Source organism: Bos indicus, chromosome 7, assembly GCF_029378745.1.
Source record: "Bos indicus isolate NIAB-ARS_2022 breed Sahiwal x Tharparkar chromosome 7, NIAB-ARS_B.indTharparkar_mat_pri_1.0, whole genome shotgun sequence".
Lineage (NCBI taxonomy): Eukaryota > Metazoa > Chordata > Mammalia > Artiodactyla > Bovidae > Bos > Bos indicus.
Window position 1 is genome coordinate 105,857,145 of NC_091766.1, and position 19,612 is coordinate 105,876,756.

Genomic DNA, 19,612 nt, shown 5'->3' on the forward strand with positions numbered 1-19,612 from the left:
CCTTCTCTTCCTGCCCTCCATCTTTCCCAGCATCAGGGTCTTTTCCAATGAGTCAGTTCTTCGCATCAGGTGACCAAAGTATTGCAGTTTCAGCTTCAGCATCAGTCCTTCCAATGAATACACAGGACTGATTTCCTTTAGGATGGACTGCTTGGATCTCCTTGCAGTCCAAGGGACTCTGAAGAGTCTTCTCTAACACCACAGTTCAAACATCAATTCTTTGGCGCTCAGCTTTCTTTATAGTCGAACTTTCACATCCATACATGACCACAGGAAAAACCATAGCTTTGACTACATGGACCTTTGTTGGCAAATAATGTCTCTGCTTTTTAATGTGCTGTCTAGGTTGGTCATAGCTTTTCTTCCAAGGAGTAAGCGTCTTTTAATTTCATGACTACACTCACCATCTGCAGCGATTTTGGGGGCCAAAAAAAAACAAAGTCTCTTACTGTTTTCCATTATTTCCCCATCTAATTGCCAAGAAGTGATGGGAGTGGATGCCATGATCTTTGTTTTCTGAATGTTGAGCTTTAAGGCAGCTTTTTCACTCTCCTCTTTCACTTTCATCAAGAGGCTCTTTAGTTCCTCTTCACTTTCTGCCATAAGGGTGGTGTCAACTGCATATCTGAGGTTATTGATATTTCTCCCAGCAATCTTGATTCCAGCTTGTGCTTCTTCCAGCCCAGCGTTTCTCATGATGTACTCTGCATAGAAGTTAAATAAACAGGGTGACAATATACAGCCTTGATGTACTCCTTTTCCTATTTGGAACCAGTCTGTTATTGCATGTCCAGTTCTAACTGTTGCTCCCTGACCTGCATACAGATTTCTCAGGAGGCAGATCAGGTGGTCTGATATTCCCATCTCTTTCAGAATTTTCCACAGTTTGTTGTGATCCACACAGTCAATGGCTTCAGCTACCTAGTTCACAGTAAAAGAAGATGAAACATTTTTGCTGCTGCTGCTGCTAAGTCACTTCAGTCGTGTCTGACTCCGAGTGACCCCATAGACGGCAGCCCACCAGGCTCCCCCGTCCCTGGGATTCTCCAGGCAAGAACATTGGAATGCGCTGCCATTTCCTTCTCCAATGCATGAAAGTGAAAAGAGAAAGTGAAGTCGCTCAGTTGTGTCCAACTCTTCGCGACCCCATGGACTATAGCCTACCAGGCTCCCCCATCCATGGGATTTTCCAGGCAAGAGTACTGGAGTGGGGTGCCTTTGCAATTCTTGCCATACTGATGGAGATGGAGAAGGATTTCTCAATATGTTATCAATATGGTGATAGGATCTAATATTTTTTCCAGGGAATGGGTATTTACTATTATCTACTTTGTTAGTTATAGAAAGCAAAATCTGTCAGACTTTTTCAGTGAATAAATGTAATAATGAATAATAGTCCTGGACTAACAGGACTATTCTGACTTTTAAAAATTTATCAATCAATATAAATTGCGACCCCCTTACTCCCCAAAATATCTATCCCTACTTCAGAAATATCAGCTATGTATATTTTCCTAGTATAAAACTTCTCCTCAGAGTATGTCACAATTCAGATGTAAAATTCGAGCTCATCATAACTTTTATTCATTTATTTTTAGCAGCAACAGTACCCTTCACCTTTTTAACTTGTCTTATACACCTAACGTGTGCTCAGTCGCTTCAGTCGTGTCCAGCTCTTTGCAACCCCATGGACTGCAGCCTGCCAGGCTCCTTTGTCCATGAAGGATTCTCCAGGTGGGAATACTGGAGTGGGTTGACCTTTCCTTCTCCGGGGGATCTTCCCAACCCAGAGATCAAAACCATGTCTCTTGTTTCTTCTGCATTGGCTGGCAGGTTCTTTACCAACTGTGCCACCTGAGAAGACTTTTATACCTAATGGAGGATTTCAAATGAATTTTTTTACCCTGAAGATTAAATCTCATTGAAAGAGAAGTTTTACAAACATGCTTTCTCCTGACTCTGCGCCTTTTCAAATTATCAATAATTTCACTTTGACTACAGTATTTCTCCATCTACTCTACCTGGAAAAATTCTTCAAGGTCTATGCCATACATCTTTTCTAATGCCTTCAAAAGAACCTTTCCCTATCCCCTATCCCCAGGTAAAATGGGTTCAGATCAGATCAGATCAGTTACTCAGTCGTGTCCGACTCTTTGCGACCCCATGAATCGCAGCACGCCAGGCCTCCCTGTCCATCACCAACTCCCAGAGTTCACTCAGACTCATGTCCATCGAGTTAGTGATGCCATCCAGCCATTTCATCTTCTGTCGTAAACGGGTTAGTCTATGTTAAAAGCAAAACAGCAACCACTCACCCTTGTCTCTTACATATCTCTCTCACAGCAGTTAATACAGATGTGGAATTGTTTTGTTTACATGCCCATTTCCTCTAATGAAAGTTCAAACATCTGTCTTTGTTATCTTTTTAATTCCTAGAACATAGTGAAAATTCAATAATTTACCTGCCTAGTCCACTTTATGTACTTAACTACTAATACTGAGACAATGAAGATATACAGAGGGGTAAAGTTTCAGGGCTAACAGTTTATCCTGATTATCCTGAAATATCCTGATATTTCCTGACTAGGTTAATCATAAAATCTAAAGAGCTACCAATGTCATTTTTTAAAAGCAGCCCACTTTCACACTGTAAACATTAGGTAAATTTCCTGAGGTGTTTTCAGTTATATAGTGTTACGTTGATTAGAGAGAGAAAAAAGCACCCCTAGAGCACTGAAATCTATAGCAACTTCTTCGAAATTTGCTGGTTGATGTCTGGAGGAGAACTAGCCTGACAATAAAAAAATCTCATTCCTTAGCAATAACAACTGTGGAGTATTGATAACCAATACGTTAAATCTCTCTGCAGATTTAACAAGCAGTACCTACTGCTTTGGGACCTAGAGGCAGTGAAAGGCACGTGATTTTAGCAAGCAAGAGAAACTAACAACAGTCACACACAAAAATTGATGGAGTGGGTTTGAGGATTGGTTTAGAAAGCACAGACCTGACTGAGTTATTACCACTTGGTGCATTAGGGATAATAACTCTGCAGACCCTGTTTAGTTATAGATACCAGCTCAGCAAAATCTAATCTTGCCCGGAGAGAAATATTTATATTTGGTATATAAGTTTTTTCAAAGGCAAAAAGAGTCCACAATACACACTTGGGGGGAATTTGTTCCACAGATAAAAGTAAAAAATACTATCTCAATTGATAAGTGGATTACCCTTGGGCATTAGAATCTAGTAGCTAGTGAGGCTGCTGGCTGATGCCCTGATCAAAATCTCATCAGTATAACTGTGTCCCCCAGGATAAATCAGGATAAAGAATTCAATATATTGTTCTCTAATAACATTCCAGAGAAAGCCCATACCAGGCAGATATGACTCACTTGGGATGAGAGATACATCTCATGTATTTAGCAACAGTTAATACTGGCTGTTTTCATCGGCTTTGAAGTTGAAATAGTTGGCCTTCTGTCAACCCTTCATCTTCAAGATGTAAAATGTGTCATATTTAAATTTTTCAACCATGACTAAATGTAATCCTCAAGGATATGTGTTTCTGCTACTGAATTTTCTGGAAAAAAAAAAAAAAAAATCTGTGGGCCAGCAGAGTAAATGATAATTTTTAATTGTCTTTTTCCAACAAAACAACTAACGTTTGGTTTAGAAACGGTGAAAATTAGAAACTAGAGACAATGAGGTAGGTAAATTCCTTCCCTGGAAATAATATGAACAGCAACGACAAAAACGGTCGGTGGCCATGGTTTGACCACATTTCTACTGTCTTTGACGTTAGATATATCATTTGTACTGTGTGTTCATCTCCACTGAAGCTTATGGTTGGAGGAATATATTAAACCTATGGTCTGAGAGACAAGGTAATTCTAGAGGGATTTATATGATGAACTTTGCATGTCACCAGAATGCAAAAGAAGTAAGAGTCAACCCTAACATGGAAAAAAAAAAAAGGACATGCCACAGTGTGTCTTGTTTTGATAACATCAAGCATAATATTGTGAAAGATTAGAAAAAAATACAGTCAGGAGTATGTTAGAGGCATTGAGTTAATGCTGTCATGTGTATCGTAAGGACGTTTCTTAGTAAATGAGAAATTCTTCACATAGCTTGCCGTGTCCTCACCAGCCAACCAGAGAATTAAACTGCTATTCGTGCTTAGCAAAGTTCAACAGGGCAGTTACCGGGGTCAAATTTTCCAGGACCTTTGAAGCTAATTAGTATGAATTCAAAGGTTATTCTCTGGAACTCTAAGGAAGTTGCTGACTAGTCCCTATTTCTCCTTTCTGGCACTCTTTCCTGTAAGCTAAGGCATTTTAAAGGACTTTTTTTTTTTTTTCATTTCCACCATTTAAATTCAATTATAAATCTATACATGTAATTCAACTCTGAATACAAATCCACTTTTTCTAATCCCACCCTGAAGTGAACCTGATTTCAGCCATAAAAAGACAAACAGCACAGTTTTAAGATGGTGTGCACATACTGGGGACGTTTTCTGCTTATAGGCCAGTAATTGATCTTTCCGCGGGTAACCACTGACTGCGCACAGAGGCCGGACTATTCTTGAGTAGTATTACGGTCAGACCAGCTCACTAGTTCATCAAAGGCAGTGTTAGGATGACTGCTCGAAATTCTGAGACCAGGAACGTAGATGTCTTGTTTTAAGGAGAGAGATCACCTTTTAAACATATGAGATTCTTCATCCACATATCTCTCTTGTAACAGTTTATGTTTATATAATCAAAACAGAATTCCTAGTTCCACCATCTCCACATCCATCCCAAACCATTCCTCTTATCTTCCCCATTTCAAAGGGTGATATTCACCCAGTTGCCTCAGATAAAATCCCTGAATCATTCTTGATTCTTTCTTCACCCTCGGTTTTCACACCCAACCTAGTAACACTGTTGGAAGCATCACCAATAAAGTTTGAATCCATCTATCCATCTTCATGGTCACTACCTATCATTTTGACTTCATCGTTTCAAAGTCGCCCACACTCCCTATTTCTATCACTGCCCTGCCTCCAACATGTTCTTTAAAGGCTGTTGTTTGTGACTTAAAGTGCCAATCATCTAAGCTTACTCAGCTTTGGAAAACACTCTCACAAGTTCCCACTGGACCTAGAATCAAATCAAAACTCATTAGATCGGTGCCACTTAAAATGTGGTGCCAGTTTGTGACATAAGTGCAAAAATTAAGGGCAAATATTTAGAAATATTTAAGGTATTTATACTCATGTGACAGTGCTGTGACACATATATATGTGAGCACTCAACTTGGTTTGCTGCAAACGTGCAAACCAGCTCACGCTGCCAGAAATCAGGTGGTGAGTTGTATGCGGCTCAACGGTGCACGTGCGTTTTAAACAGTAGAATCTTGTGTTGGTCTGTTATGGATTAGAAACACTTTTTAAAGAAAATTAATAATCCTTTATTACAAATATTTTGAGAAACTCTGCTGAATATGATCTAACACCAACCTCCTCTCCTTCCCCTCTCTAGCCACTGCCTCTTTTTTTAATCACAGGAACCTGCTGACTTTGAAACAAGTAATGATCTTTCTCTTTTAAGCCTTCATGTGCCATCCTAGGCGTCTTCACCTCATCTCATCTCCTGCTTTGCTGTGATTCTTACCTTGAAGAGTTGGGTTTGTACCTTCTATTGAGAAAATTCCTATGTGCTTTTTCCCTCCCAAGTGAACTTTTTTCCAATTTCCTTTCTTGTTTTGAAGAACCCTGTGTCTTTTCCTTTGCTTTGAAGTTTCCTTTTCCCTCCTGCTTTTGTTTTTTTCCAATGCCCTCTTTTCCTCAGCAGTGGTCTCCCAGACACGCTCTTGCACGCGAGGTAGCTTCTCCCCTGCTTTCCATCCTTGGGTTGACATGTGCCCATTTCATTCTTTCAGCACTCTGAAATATAGTGAGCAAAATAACAAATTTCCTTTTAACTTTTCCAATCTCAGCTCATTGCAGGTAGCACATCAGGTGCCTTCCAGAATTTGCCTTTGTTGCTCTGCTGGCATGAAGAGTTAAGTATCCAGAATGCCTCCTGCAAAACAATCCAGAGGTTGTGGGGGAAAGGAAGCAGGCAAGGGCTGTCCTACTTTGGGGGGGGGGGGGGTGGGGAGGGGGCGCTAAAAAGGAAACCAATGAGAAAAAAGTGAAAGCTTCGGGCAATTTCATCATTTCATCCGTTTCATCATTTAAACATATAAAAAGCGGAATATGTTCCTTTAGTTCTTTATTGCTTCAAAACTTTTGAAATAAATGCATGGAACTCAACCAAAATGTGTTGCTGACCTCTGATTCTGATAAGTTGGATATTCTGCAGGGTCAAATATAAATAAAACTAAGCCTTAGGTAAAATCTGTGTGAAGACAATTTCTTGTCAATTATATGGCTTTGACAAAACATTTGTAATTAAATATAATACCTGGATACATGTAATATTACTGATCTAAAGCAGAGCTTTTTTCTCAGTTAAACCCACCATTTCGACATCACAGTAATAGTTGATGTTATATTTATATATAGGTGGAGATCATTTAAATACCTCAAATTTTTAAAAATTTAGATGTTAGAATTCTTTAGGGCTATAAGAGTAGGAAATATCCATAGTTCAATTATTGCTCGGTCGCTCAGTCGTGTCCACGTCTTTGCAACTCCATGGACTGCAGCAGGCTTCCTTGTCCTTTACTCTCTCCCAGAGCTTGCTCAAATTCAAGTCCATTGAGTTGGTGATGCCATCCAACCATCTCACCCTCTGTCATCCCCTTCTCCTCCTGCCTTTAGTCTTTCCCAGGATCAGGGTCTTTTCCAGTGAGTCAGCTCTTCACATGAGGTGGCCAAGGTATCAGAGCTTCAGTTCAATAACAGGAGAGAAAATTTTGTAATTCTTAAATTTTTAGAAATACTACCATAAAGAACAGGATAGCATTACCTATGAGCATGCAAACTGTTGATTGGTAGGCTTAGCAGTATCAGAAAGAACAAGGGGAAATAAGATATTGGACAGTGCTTTGATTTATAAGAAAAACATCATTGTCATTCTATTATAAAACTCTTTAAGTAACTCATTTAGGGGGCTTCCCTGGTGGCTCAGATGGTAAAAAATTGTCTGCAATGTAGGAGACCCAGGTTTGATCCCTGGGTTGGGAAGATCCTCTGGAGAAGGGAATGGTAACCCACTCCAGTATTCTTGCCTGGAGAATCCCATGGACCGAGGAGCCTGGCAGGGAACAGCCCATGGGGTCGCAGAGTCGGACACCACTGAGCAACTAACCCTTTCACTTTCACTTTAAGCAACAACATGTATCTCCAGTTGGAGGGAATGGGATCAGAAAAAGAAAAGCAAACCTTTGTCCAAGTTCTTTTTTCCAAGGGCCAGTCTGTTATATCCTAAGGTCAGAGGAAGAATCACGGAGGACTCGCCTCATCTTGCCCCAAACCACGAAAACTTCTCAAAAACCGTCCTGTTCCTTCCTTCTCCAGCCACCAGCCTTCACCCGGACCTCTGCAATAGTCTATTCTCTGTCTTCTTGCTTCCAGAACATTCTGTCTCTAATCCCTTATTCCCCTGCAATCACAATTCTCTATCTGAAATATAAACGAAATCTGCTAAAGTCCTTCCGTTACTTTACCGTCGTCCCTATACCCTCTCAAGGGCCACAGGAAGCACGTGGCGTGCGTAGGACGGGCCACGCCTCTCCCTCAACCTGGTTGCATTGGATCCTTCTATCTTTCCAGATGCTCTTTCTTTTGTGGGGTGGGGAACGGGAGGGCGTGTTTGTCAAAAAAAAAAAAAAAAGAATAAAGGAGGAGAAAGAAGGAAGAGGAAGGAGGGGATTAAGGAGGCCGCTAAGAACAATTATTAAGTAGGAGAGCATAGAGGGAATGTTGGAGAGCAGTATTTGAGGAAAAAAATGTGTTCTGTGTGTTTCTCAAATGGTAAGTTTACTGACTAGTAACCCATGTCTATTTTTCCCTTCATGGAACACTTAGGGCCCTAGACACATGAGACACTTCATAAAGGTATATTCATGAATGAAGCAATGGATTTCTTCTAAATTTTCAAAACCTAGTGAAATGGAGAATCTGGAGCACTCTTGTAATTAATTTTCAATAGTTCTGTCTATTGAACAAGCAGTATAGCATTTATAGACATCTCAAAAGTATACAAAAGCAGAAGTGAAATCAATACGGCTGTCACCTCCGACAGAATAATTAAGACTAGCATTTGATACACATCCATGAAAACATCACTAGTCAAATGTTTGTTCTGCCTTTGTTGCTTCCTTTTTTAAAAAATCAACTACATGCAATTACGTGTCCTTTCCATTTCCCCCAACAGCATAGCATAGATATTTCCAATATGGCACACATCTCCTAAGAAAACAAGCAAAAACTACTTTCCTGAACTAAGTGATATCTCCAGGTCACTTATTTTAGCTCCAAATAAGGTGGGTGAGTTCATTAACCCTTTGTCCTAGCACTTCCTAAGCTTTGCCACTGGGCCTGTTTCTGCTGAGACTGTGGTATCTGCCAGTGGAAGGTGGAGGAAGAACCCTCGTTTCTTCATACACCCGTTTGTCCTGGTCAGGAAATGCCATGGCTGATTTTTGGAATCTCTAGATCTCTGGAATGTATCCCAAACTCTTCTACTGGATACGTAAGAGAATTTCAGGCCTCCCTGGACTCTTACCATATAAGGCTCTTCTGCCTGAAGAAAGAGCTACGTTTGAAGCCCAGAGCCCTTCCTTCCATCTCAATCATCCTCCTTGTAGGTGAGGAGTTAACAACAGCCGGCAGGACTTCGTCTGCCCTCCAGTTGTCTTGCCAGGTCTTTGGGGAATGATACACTAAATAAAAAAATTTACATGTTCGAACCCAGATTTTAAGTGCAGAAGGTGGAGGTTGTGTCTTATTTTATATTTTCAGAAGGAAAATTTAAGGAGCATTTACTTATTATTAAAGAAAGTTATTTACAATAATAGAGAGTTTAAGGAAGAAATACTATTCTTAGTCACTCATTATATTTAAACACATAGTAAAAGGGCAAAGACTGAGTTTAAATCCTGGATCAACAACTAAGTACAATTGTGCAGTTCAGTTCAGTCACTCAGTCGTGTCCAACTCTTTGCAACCCCATGAATCGCAGCATGCCAGGCCTCCCTGTCCATCACCAATTCCCGGAGTTCACTCAAACTCGTGTCCATCAAGTCGGTGATGCCATCCAGCCGTCTCATCCTCTGTCGTCCCCTTCTTCTCCTGCCCCCAATCCCCCCAGCATCAGAGTCCTTTCCAATTAGTCAACTCCTCTTGGGTAAATTATTTAACCTTTCTAAGTGTACGATTCAATGGCATTTAATGCATTCACAGTGTTATGCAACCATCATATCACATCTTTCTAGTTCCTAAACTTTTTCATGACCCTAAGAAAATGCTGCACACCCATTAAGTTATCATTCCCCATTTACCCTCTCCCCTCCCCGCCTAACAATTACTAATCTGACTTCTGTTTCTTTTTACCTTTACTGAATAGTTTATATATAAAGAATCATACACATGTGAATTTTTTGCCTGTTTCACTTAGCATGATGTGCTCAGGTTCACCCATGTTGTAACATGAACTTCATTCCTTTCTATGACTGAACAATATTCCATTGCATAGATATACCAAAATTTGTTTACCCATTCACCTGTTGGTGGACATTTGGGTTAATTTCTTTAATGGGGAGATTAAAATAGTAGCCTTTATCTTATAGGGTTGTTATGAGTATAAATAATATTTGTACAGCATTTAGGGTATTGTCATTTCAGTGTTTTGCAAAGTACATAAATATGATTCTCTGTAACTGTATATATATTATTCACATTATATAGTATGGAAACAACTGGTCATAAATTTTTCCAAATAGTTAAGAGTTATTTTCCTAAATGTTAGTATTGTGAAAGATTTTCCTTTTCTCTGAGGTTTTTTTTTTTTTCCAAATTTTATTTAAATGTTATATGTAACATGTGAAAATTAAGTTTTTTGTCACATACACATAATAATTACCTTTATGTAATTTCAGAAAAACATCTATTTCTGCTTTATTGACTATGCCAAAGCCTTTGACTGTGTGGATCACAATAAACTGTGGAAAATTCTGAAAGAGATGGGAATACCAGAACACCTGATCTGCCTCTTGAGAAATCTGTATGCAGGTCAGGAAGCAACAGTTAGAACTGGACATGGAACAACAGACTGGTTCCAAATAGGAAAAGGAGTACGTCAAAGCTGTATATTGTCATCCTGCTTCTTTAACTTATATGCAGAGTACATCATGAGAAACGCTGGACTGGAAGAAACACAAGCTGGAATCAAGATTGCCGGGAGAAATATCAATAACCTCAGGTATGCAGATGACACCATCCTTATGGCAGAAAGTGAAGAGGAACTAAAGAGCCTCTTGATGAAAGTGAAAGAGAGAGTGAAAAAGCTGGCTTAAAGCTCAACATTCAGAAAACAAAGATCATGGCATCCGGTCCCATCACTTCTTGGGAAATAGATGGGGAAACAGTGGAAACAGTGTCAGACTTTATTTTTCTGGGCTCCAAAATCACTGCAGATGGTGACTGCAGCCATGAAATTAAAAGACACTTACTCCTTGGAAGGAAAGTTATAACCAACCTAGATAGCATATTCAAAAGCAGAGACATTACTTTGCCAACAAAGGTCCGTCTAGTCAAGGCTATGGTTTTTCCAGTGGTCATGTATGGATGTGAGAGTTGGACTGTGAAGAAAGCTGAGCACTGAAGAATTGATGCTTTTGAACTGTGGTGTTGGAGAAGACTCTTGAGAGTCCCTTGGACTGCAAGGAGATCCAACCAGTCCATTCTAAAGGAGATCAGCCCTGGGATTGCTTTGGAAGGAATGATGCTAAAGCTGAAACTCCAGTACTTTGGCCACCTCATGCGAAGAGTTGACTCATTGGAAAAGACTTTGACACTGGGAGGGATTAGGGGCAAGAGGAGAAGGGGACGACAGAGGATGAGATGGCTGGATGGCATCACTGAGTCAATGGACGTGAGTCTGAGTGAACTCCGGAAATTAGTGATGGACAGGGAGGCCTGGCGTGCTGTGATTCATGGGGTCGCAAAGAGTCGCACACGACTGAGCGACTGATCTGATCTGATCTGATGTAATTTCAGCATAATTTTTATCCATTTGGAATTTGTCTGACTCAAAGAAGTGGTTTAATAGGTCCATGGACAATCAGATTAAGAACTTTTTTTTAAACGATACTTATCTGCCTTTCAAGTGACGTCTGTAATAAGTAGGATTTGCTTTAGATATTTTCTGCAGCCTCTCCATTCATGCATGCTATTCTTATGGTCACGTCCGTGACTTGGGGGCCTACCATCGAAGCCCAGACCTTCTGGTTTTTTCTTACTCGTGGTCCAGGGAGAATACAAGACATGCTGCAAGGATCCACGGAGTAAATTTTAAGCTGCTGCCACAGAGCCACACTCAGGGGCAGTCGTGAGCCATTTTTCCAAAAGGGATCATTGGTCTGACTGTAGACAGACTTGTAGTGGAGTCATTCTACCAGTGTCAAAAGTTGCAAGTGAGGCCAGTTAGACAGCAGGTAGGAGAGAGAGAGAAGAGAGGAGCTTGTCCAGGGCTCATCTGCGTATACGGGACCCACGACAGCATGAGGCATTCTCGCACCAAGTTCTAGCTGCAAATATGTGACGCAGAGGGTCTGGTGTCTTCTGTAGACGATAGCCTAATCACTGCACCAAACCTTAGTCTTCTATAGAACAAAGTTTAAATATGGAAAACAGTTATACTCCTTTTTCTTTTGTTACTGAATCCAGACATGTAAGTTGAGGAAAACAGATGATATCCTTTGTCATTTTTCAAAAGTTAAGTTTAGAGAATAATCTTCATACCCCTTGACTGTGGGTCCAGAAAGCAAATAGATGTCACTTAATTATAAGGCCTGGCTTTCTGTGGCGCCAAATATTCTATTTTCCATTGTAATGAATAGAACAGGCCAAAAGGATATTCTGTGATGCATGTAAAAACATGCATTCAATTGCATCATTTTTTTCTGTTTTTGTACAGCATATTTGAAACATAAGCATCAAAAATAATTTCTATCAATGTCACTAGGGACCACTTTATATAAAATTTTCTGCATGCTGTCCTTCGCAGTTCCTTTCTATCAATAAACATATTCCTACTGGACCTTAAAAACTATGGCTGTTTTATTCTTTATTGTAGCTATTATGAATAAAGGATAAAGAAACCACAAAGTTACTGGAACATTTTCATAAAACTAAAGAGTTATGTCAGTAATAATATTCCTAAAGGAAAACAGATTTCTTAAAAGAAAACAAGATCAAGTGAAATGTAGGGTCACTTTCAGATTAGACAAAAATGTCTTTTTACTCTCTTTTGTTTTAATTAAAATAAATGAAAACAAATTGGGGTTAGCAAAATCATACCTCACTTCCTACACTGTCCTTCAGGCAAGTCTACTATGTGACACCAGGCAGAAGTGAGCGAAGGGTCTTACAAATCACACTCCTGGATTTCATGACATGATCTTGTGTTCCATGAGCACAATGCTTCATAAGAAGGCAGGAAATTGCCCAGCCCATGGAACCACTGTATACGAGTATTAAGGACAATGTAACAATTCAAAAGCACGCTACATTAAAGAGCTTCAATGACTTTACCATACCACAATGCCCCCCTTAAAAGTGATTTGCTATTATATCATGCAATACTAGGTGTCTTGAAAATATTTGTCATCTCAGCATGGATCTAACATATAATCGTCAAAATTCAAATATTCCTAACTCTAAGTGGCACACACACAAAAAAGTGTTTATTTTGTGTAGATTAAATCTTTGAAAATGTAATTAGCAGGGTGTATGTGTCAAAGATTGCTGGAAAAAATGTTCTGTTCCTTCATAGGAAAGGATGGATAGAGGTCAAGGCGCTCCCTTTGTGTATACTTGCCCAAGGTCAGCTCAATGAGCCCACGGAGCACACATGTTCTTTCTCTATGCCCCAGTTACCATTCTCCACACTGAGGCCAGAGTAGATTTTTTCATGTTATTCCCTGGCTTAAAATCCTAGGACGGCTTTATTCACACCGAAAAGGAACACAAATCTTTTTTTTTTTTTTTTCCGCCCATGAGGAGCTATACATCCGGCTCCTGTCCACCATTCTGAATTCAACTTGTACCTCCTTCCCCTTCATTTGCCTGTGCTAAGGTCATGCTTCAGGACTGATGCTGAAGCAGAAATTCCAGTCCTCTGACCACCTGATGCAAAGAACTGACTCATTAGAAAAGACCATGATGCTGGGAAAGATTGAGGGCAGGAAGAGAAGGGGATGACAGAGGATGAGATGGTTGGATGGCATCACCGACTCAATGGACATGAGTTTGAGTAAACGCTGGGAGTTAGTGATGGACAGGGAGGCCTGGCGTGCTGCAGTCCATGGGGTTGCAAAGAGCTGGACACAACTGAGCGACTAAACTGAACTGAAGATCATGCTAGCCTTCCTGATCTTGAACAGAATTAGATCTTGCATAGCTAAGGGCCCATACCATAGGCCAACCAATCACCATCCTATCTCCATCCTTGCTTTTCTTCCCAGACTGACCACCATCCGAAAATTCATTGTCTGTCCAACATTCTCTTTCCCTCCTAGTTCCTCCTGAACTAGATATTTAAGAATGAAGGTTTTCCTGTCTTACCTGACTTTTGGCACAGAGTAAATTCTCAGATTCTGTTTGCACTATGAACAGCTGTATACAATGACCAATGAATTTGTATTATTTTTTTTTTTTCAGAATATTCCTCCAGTAAATATTTACCCAAGTACGGGATCAAATAACCATGACGAAGCAATGAGAACTGACTAAGGGACTCTTTCGATTATTTTTAAAGTGATGGTTTTACATTGTTAGTGAAAGTTAGCACCCTTAACTAGGAAAAAATGCATGTGTACTTAGTCACTTCAGTCACATCCAACTCTTTGGGACCCTATGGACTGTAGCTAGGAGAAAATATTTGACAATAAAGCCTAGAAAGAAGCAAAGTCAAGACCACGATTTCCTGTATGACTAGAAAACAGAAAGCCTCCTATCACTATACATTAGCATCCTATGCAGAGGTAGATGAGAAGTGGAAAAATTTTTTTTTTTTAAAGGACTCAAAGAGTAGAGCTTACATCCTACACAGTCTAGAGTGAGAGACAGACACTAAATAAGAAAAATGTGGAGGTTTTAGGTGATGGTCAGTGCTGCAGACAGTCAAGTAAAGCAGAAGGCGTGCCAGGGAAGTGCAGAAGTTGCAACTCTAATAAAGTGCTTTCCTAATATGGTTAGTAGTGTTTAGTGAAAGTCTCCCCAGAAAGGTTGTAGATTTGAAACAAGCCTTGTGAGCTACGGTGGGTATCCTGAGGAAGTTCTTTCCAGGGAAGGGTAAACCCTCATAGGAGAGGGACGTTTTCAAGGACACAAATGGCCTGAAGCTGGAGGGAGGAGTAAAGCAAGAGACAAGATAATGAGAAGTCAGATGATTCACAGCCTTGCAGGTCATTTTAAACCCTTTGATTATTTTCCAAGTGAGCTGGAAAACAAGTGGAGAATTCCATGCAAAAGAGTGGCATGATCTGACTATGTTTCAAAAGGATTACAGCAGATAACTCTCAATGCTGAACTGACTGGAGTGGAGGGAAGAGACCAGGAGACAAGGGCAAAAGCAGAGAAATCAACATTAGAAGCCTCCTGCAGTGACCCTGGGGAAAGATGGCAGGGGCTTGGTCCAGGAGATTAGCAGAGAAGGTGGTAAGAAAAGGCAGAATGTGATCATATTCAGAAGTCAATAGAACTTGATGATAAATGAGACATGGGGTACAAGAGAAAGAGACACGTCAAGGCTGATTGGAAGGGCTTGGTCTTCATACCCTAGAAGAAGGCTGTTGCTCTTAACTAAGATGGGGCAGCCTGCTAGAAGACTTGGGTATAGACAAGGATATGGGGGAGATGAGGCATTTGATTTCAGACATGCAAAATTTGAAATTCAGAATAGATAATCAAACGACAATATTAAGTAGGCAGTTAGTTATCTAAATCTACAGTGAAGGACAGAAAGTCAGGACAAAAGAGAAACTTAACATATACGTGTATACACACATGCTATAAACTGTGTACACTATTTACCATATATAATATTTATATATAATTATATGTCATATGTAGAATAGTTAAGATCAAGACTCGAAGAGAGCAGCAAAGAAATGGAAAGAGAAAATAGAAGCAGGTCAGGGCAAAGAAGAGGAGAAGGAATCAGTAACTTGCTTTATGTTATGATTGATGTAAGCAAAAGTTACTTTAAAGGACAGAGTGGTCCTTCACTAAGTCAAGTTTATACCATAAGATATATAATGGTTTGTTGAAGAAAGCTATAGAAATGCTGGTCGAGTCTTAATTCCACATTCCTACCATTTATCTAGGGTTCATGGGTAAATGGCAAAAATAGTGCCATTTCAAAGTGGGCAAAAAAATCATGGAAAAGATGAGAATGTGATCACAGTGATGTAAACCTCAAGATTAATAACATAAAATTTTCCAGGACTTCCCTGGTGGTCCAGTGCTTAAGACCCCACAATCCCAATGCAAGGGACATGGGTGTGATGCCTACTTCGGGAACCAAGGGGCTTCCCTTGTGGGTCAGCTGGTAAAGAATCCACCTGCAATGTGGGAGACCTGGGTTCGATCCCTGAGTCAGGAAGATCCCCTGGAGAAGGGAAAGGCTACCCACTCCAGTATTCTGGCCTGGAGGATTCCATGGACAGTATTAATGGGGTTGCAAAGAGTCAGATACAACTAAGCAACTTTGACTTTCACTTTGGAGAACTGAGATCCCACATGCCGCAAGTCTAGGCCAAAAGAGAAAAAAAATAAAAATAAAAATTTCCTTCACATCATGCAGATAAGCGAGACCTGGGGCCATTTTCAGTCAATTGGGTAGCTAGGAAATGATACTTATGGTGCATGAAAGTACTTTTTTCTCTGCTCTGTCCTAGTAGGTCTAACCATGGTCATTCTATACTGAAAAGAATTAGTCATAGATTTTACTCTTCCAAAGAATGAAGCCTAAGTATATTCCAAATATGACTGTATGTAACTATAAATTCATTTTACAAGCTCTGGAGGAGAATTAGAAGTAGGATATCAAGAGACTGGCTTCAGATTGGTTTTGGAAAATAATCCTCACTCTTTAACCTACATGCTTTCTGCTTTCCAAAATCTCCACTTAAGCCTTTTTAGAACATTATTAGATGGCCGATCAATAATTAAAACATAATTCAGATGAGATTAAGAAACTCATGTTCTTCTTTCTTTCTAACCTAAAAAGGCTTAAATTATGAAGGGTGAAATTATAAAGATAACTGTAATATACATTTAAGTCTTCCCAGATGGCTCAGTGGTAAAGAATCTGCTGCCAGTGCAACAAATATGCATTCGATCCCTGGGTGGGGAACATACCCCAGAGAAGGAAATGGCAACCCACCCCAGTATTCTTGCCTGGGACATCCCGTGGACGGAGGAGCCTGGCAGGTTACAGCCGACCATGGAGTCACAGAAGAGTTGGACGTGATTTAGCCACTAAACAACAAGCAATACCCATAAAAGGTATATGGTAGTGGGTACCAACTGAGCAAGGGTTACAAAATTTTGAGAAAGAATAGCTCTGCCTGAAGGATCAATATAAAAGTTCCATTTAAGAAAGCAAGAAATATCTCTTTGAGTGTGAAGTTTTTTCAAACCACAATATGTTTTTTCTCTTAACCTGATTTCTATTTAATCATTCAAGTCTCATGAAAGCAGAAGAAGAACAGATACAGCACAGAAACACAAGTTGAACATTTTCCAGTGATTCCTTCTGTAAGCACATTCACAAGTCTATTTTTCTGTTATTCACATACAATGATGATCGATTTATATTCAGAATGCTCTTCTCTTGCCACCTGCACAGCGACAGAAACAACCCAAAAGGTGCAGACGATTGTACGACTTCCAGTTGAGCATTTATGAACCGGGCCTGAACACAGCCCTGGGAAAAACTTTTTCTGACTTAGCAATGCGTAAATCTCTCTTCAAGTTCAAATTGCTATAAGATACTATTTTATCTTGTAGCAATTGTTGAACTGTCCAACCCAGTTCAACAACCTAAAGATAACTAGGAATAAAATGATCCCCCAAGTAGAAGGAATTTTCTGGGGTCCCAAGTTATCCCTATACTCAATGTTCTCATGTACCTATTATTGCCTGAAAATGAAATCATGGGATATGTCATTTTTGCTTTCCTCCACAAGGTAACAAATAATTAAGAAGAAAAAATAAAATATATAATATTTCCAAAAATTTATCAACACCAAAAAGTAAAATCTTAATTTGGTACAAAATTGGGAGAAATACATACTATTTTTCTAAATCCACACAAGAACATTTACCTTGTAAAGACTGGTACCTGGGGCGGGGCAGGGGGCAAAGAATGCCATTCATTTCTCGTAAGTTATACGAGGAGTCAATGGCAGGTGTTAAGCATGAGACAGAAATGAAAAATCTTCAAAGCAATAACAGACATATGAAACACATCCCAAAGGGAAATAGAAGAGCAACAGGAAAGAAATAAAGTGAAGTGAATACAACCTCACAACTAGTGCAAATCCCTCAGGAATGCTCCTAATATGAACCGTTAAAGCCATATGTTTAACATTGGATAAATCTAAGGTCTTCTTTGTCAAACGGGGAAGCTCCAGGCGCAGTAAGCATTAACCTTATCCCATAAAAGGCATTACATTGTCTGTCTTTGCATTTCATTGCAAAATGACTTTACAAACATGTACATCCAGGTCTTGCTTCTATGTTCCACTCTTATGAGTTAAATAAATAGATGACCTTCTTGTATGAATAGTAAGTTCAGTGAGTTCATTCTTTTAAAAGATGGTTATTGAAATATATCATGACCATGCCTACATCATGGAAACATCAGAAAAAAATCTCCCCCATGCTTTGTTCTGCACATCTTTTTACTCAAAGTGACATGTCTAAAAGGTTCAGTGAGAAAACATTGTATCTTTACAGCAGATATGTTGCCAAGCGTGTGTTTCACTCCCAGTGAGAAGCTGCCAAAAAGAAAAACAGAGATACATAATAAGAATATGGTATGAAAAGAAGACACGGGACTTAGAAAATGAACCTGGACGGTCTTGTTCCACATTTTTCACTATGTGGACTTGGGAAAGTCATGTTCTTACTAGAGATTTCAGCTCTTCCTGTATAAAATGAAATCATTCACTAAATAACCTTGAGGGCCTCCCATCTCTAACACTCTATAGCTCTAAATTATTCCAAACGAATATTAAGCACAAAAATAATCAACTATGATGGTAAATTCCAGTGTTTTCCAGCCTTCCCCACCTGAGCACTTGTGTGAAGGTGCCATGGCAAACTCTTAACAGAATATTTGTTTATTGAATCTTCATAACAACTCTATGAGCAACGTATTATCATTTTCTGCACTATTTTACAGATGAAGACACTTAGAGAAGTGAAATAGTTTGCCACAAACTGTATATTGAATCCAGTATAATAATCCATAATAACTCCATTCTTTACTGTCTCCCAATCAGAAAGAATAAGCAATTCTTCCAAGAAAAAAAGAGTTTAGCCAAGCTCTTTGAAATAGCTGTTAGAAAATGAAGTGATTAAGAGCCTTATTTGAAAGTCAAGAAAGCAAGATTGATTCCACAAAATCCGGATAAACTTATGTTATGGTCGGGGACAGGAGTCGACAAAAAGAAGGCGAAGAAAAGAAGGACGCGGGGGACCCAAGTCTCTAGAGGAACAGGGTGCTTTAATCACGGCGGCGTGTGCTTATATATTGTTATACAAGGAAGCTTTAGGCAGAAAAATAAAGTTGAGCAAAAACACCAAAACCAAATGCATAACAACAGTAACTAAGGGAGTAACAATCGTCACGGGGCCAGAAGACGATCCATGTATTGGAAATAGGAACATGACTAAGTAGTTTTACAGAGAAGTAAAAGGTTACTGAAAAGAATCCAGATATGCATTCTGCCTCATGACCTCAGTCCTGAGAACTGTGTGCAGCTCTGCTCGTTCCTGTTTTCCAGGAACAGATGAAGGCCCTTGAGAAACAGGAAACAACATAGAGGCTTCCTGAAAATTAAACATTCCCTGAGAGACTTACATGGATGAAGACTTCCATTTCGGATTGGTTTCGTGTTTGTTTGCTTTTTAGTTGCAGGGGTTTTTGCTCCTTGGGGATTGCTGGGAGCAGTGACCTCACAGTTCCGTGGAAAGTGAAGAGGTGACTGAAGTGAACGCAGTAAGGCCACCTAATGGGCTCCACACATTAGAATCCGGGACTAAAACAGGAGAGGCAAGTAACATATATTTAACATTTAATATCGTTCAATAACTTACCTGTCTCAAAATCCAAGCCTCCTTTCTTAAAGCGTTTAGACTTTTTCTCCTTCTCTCACT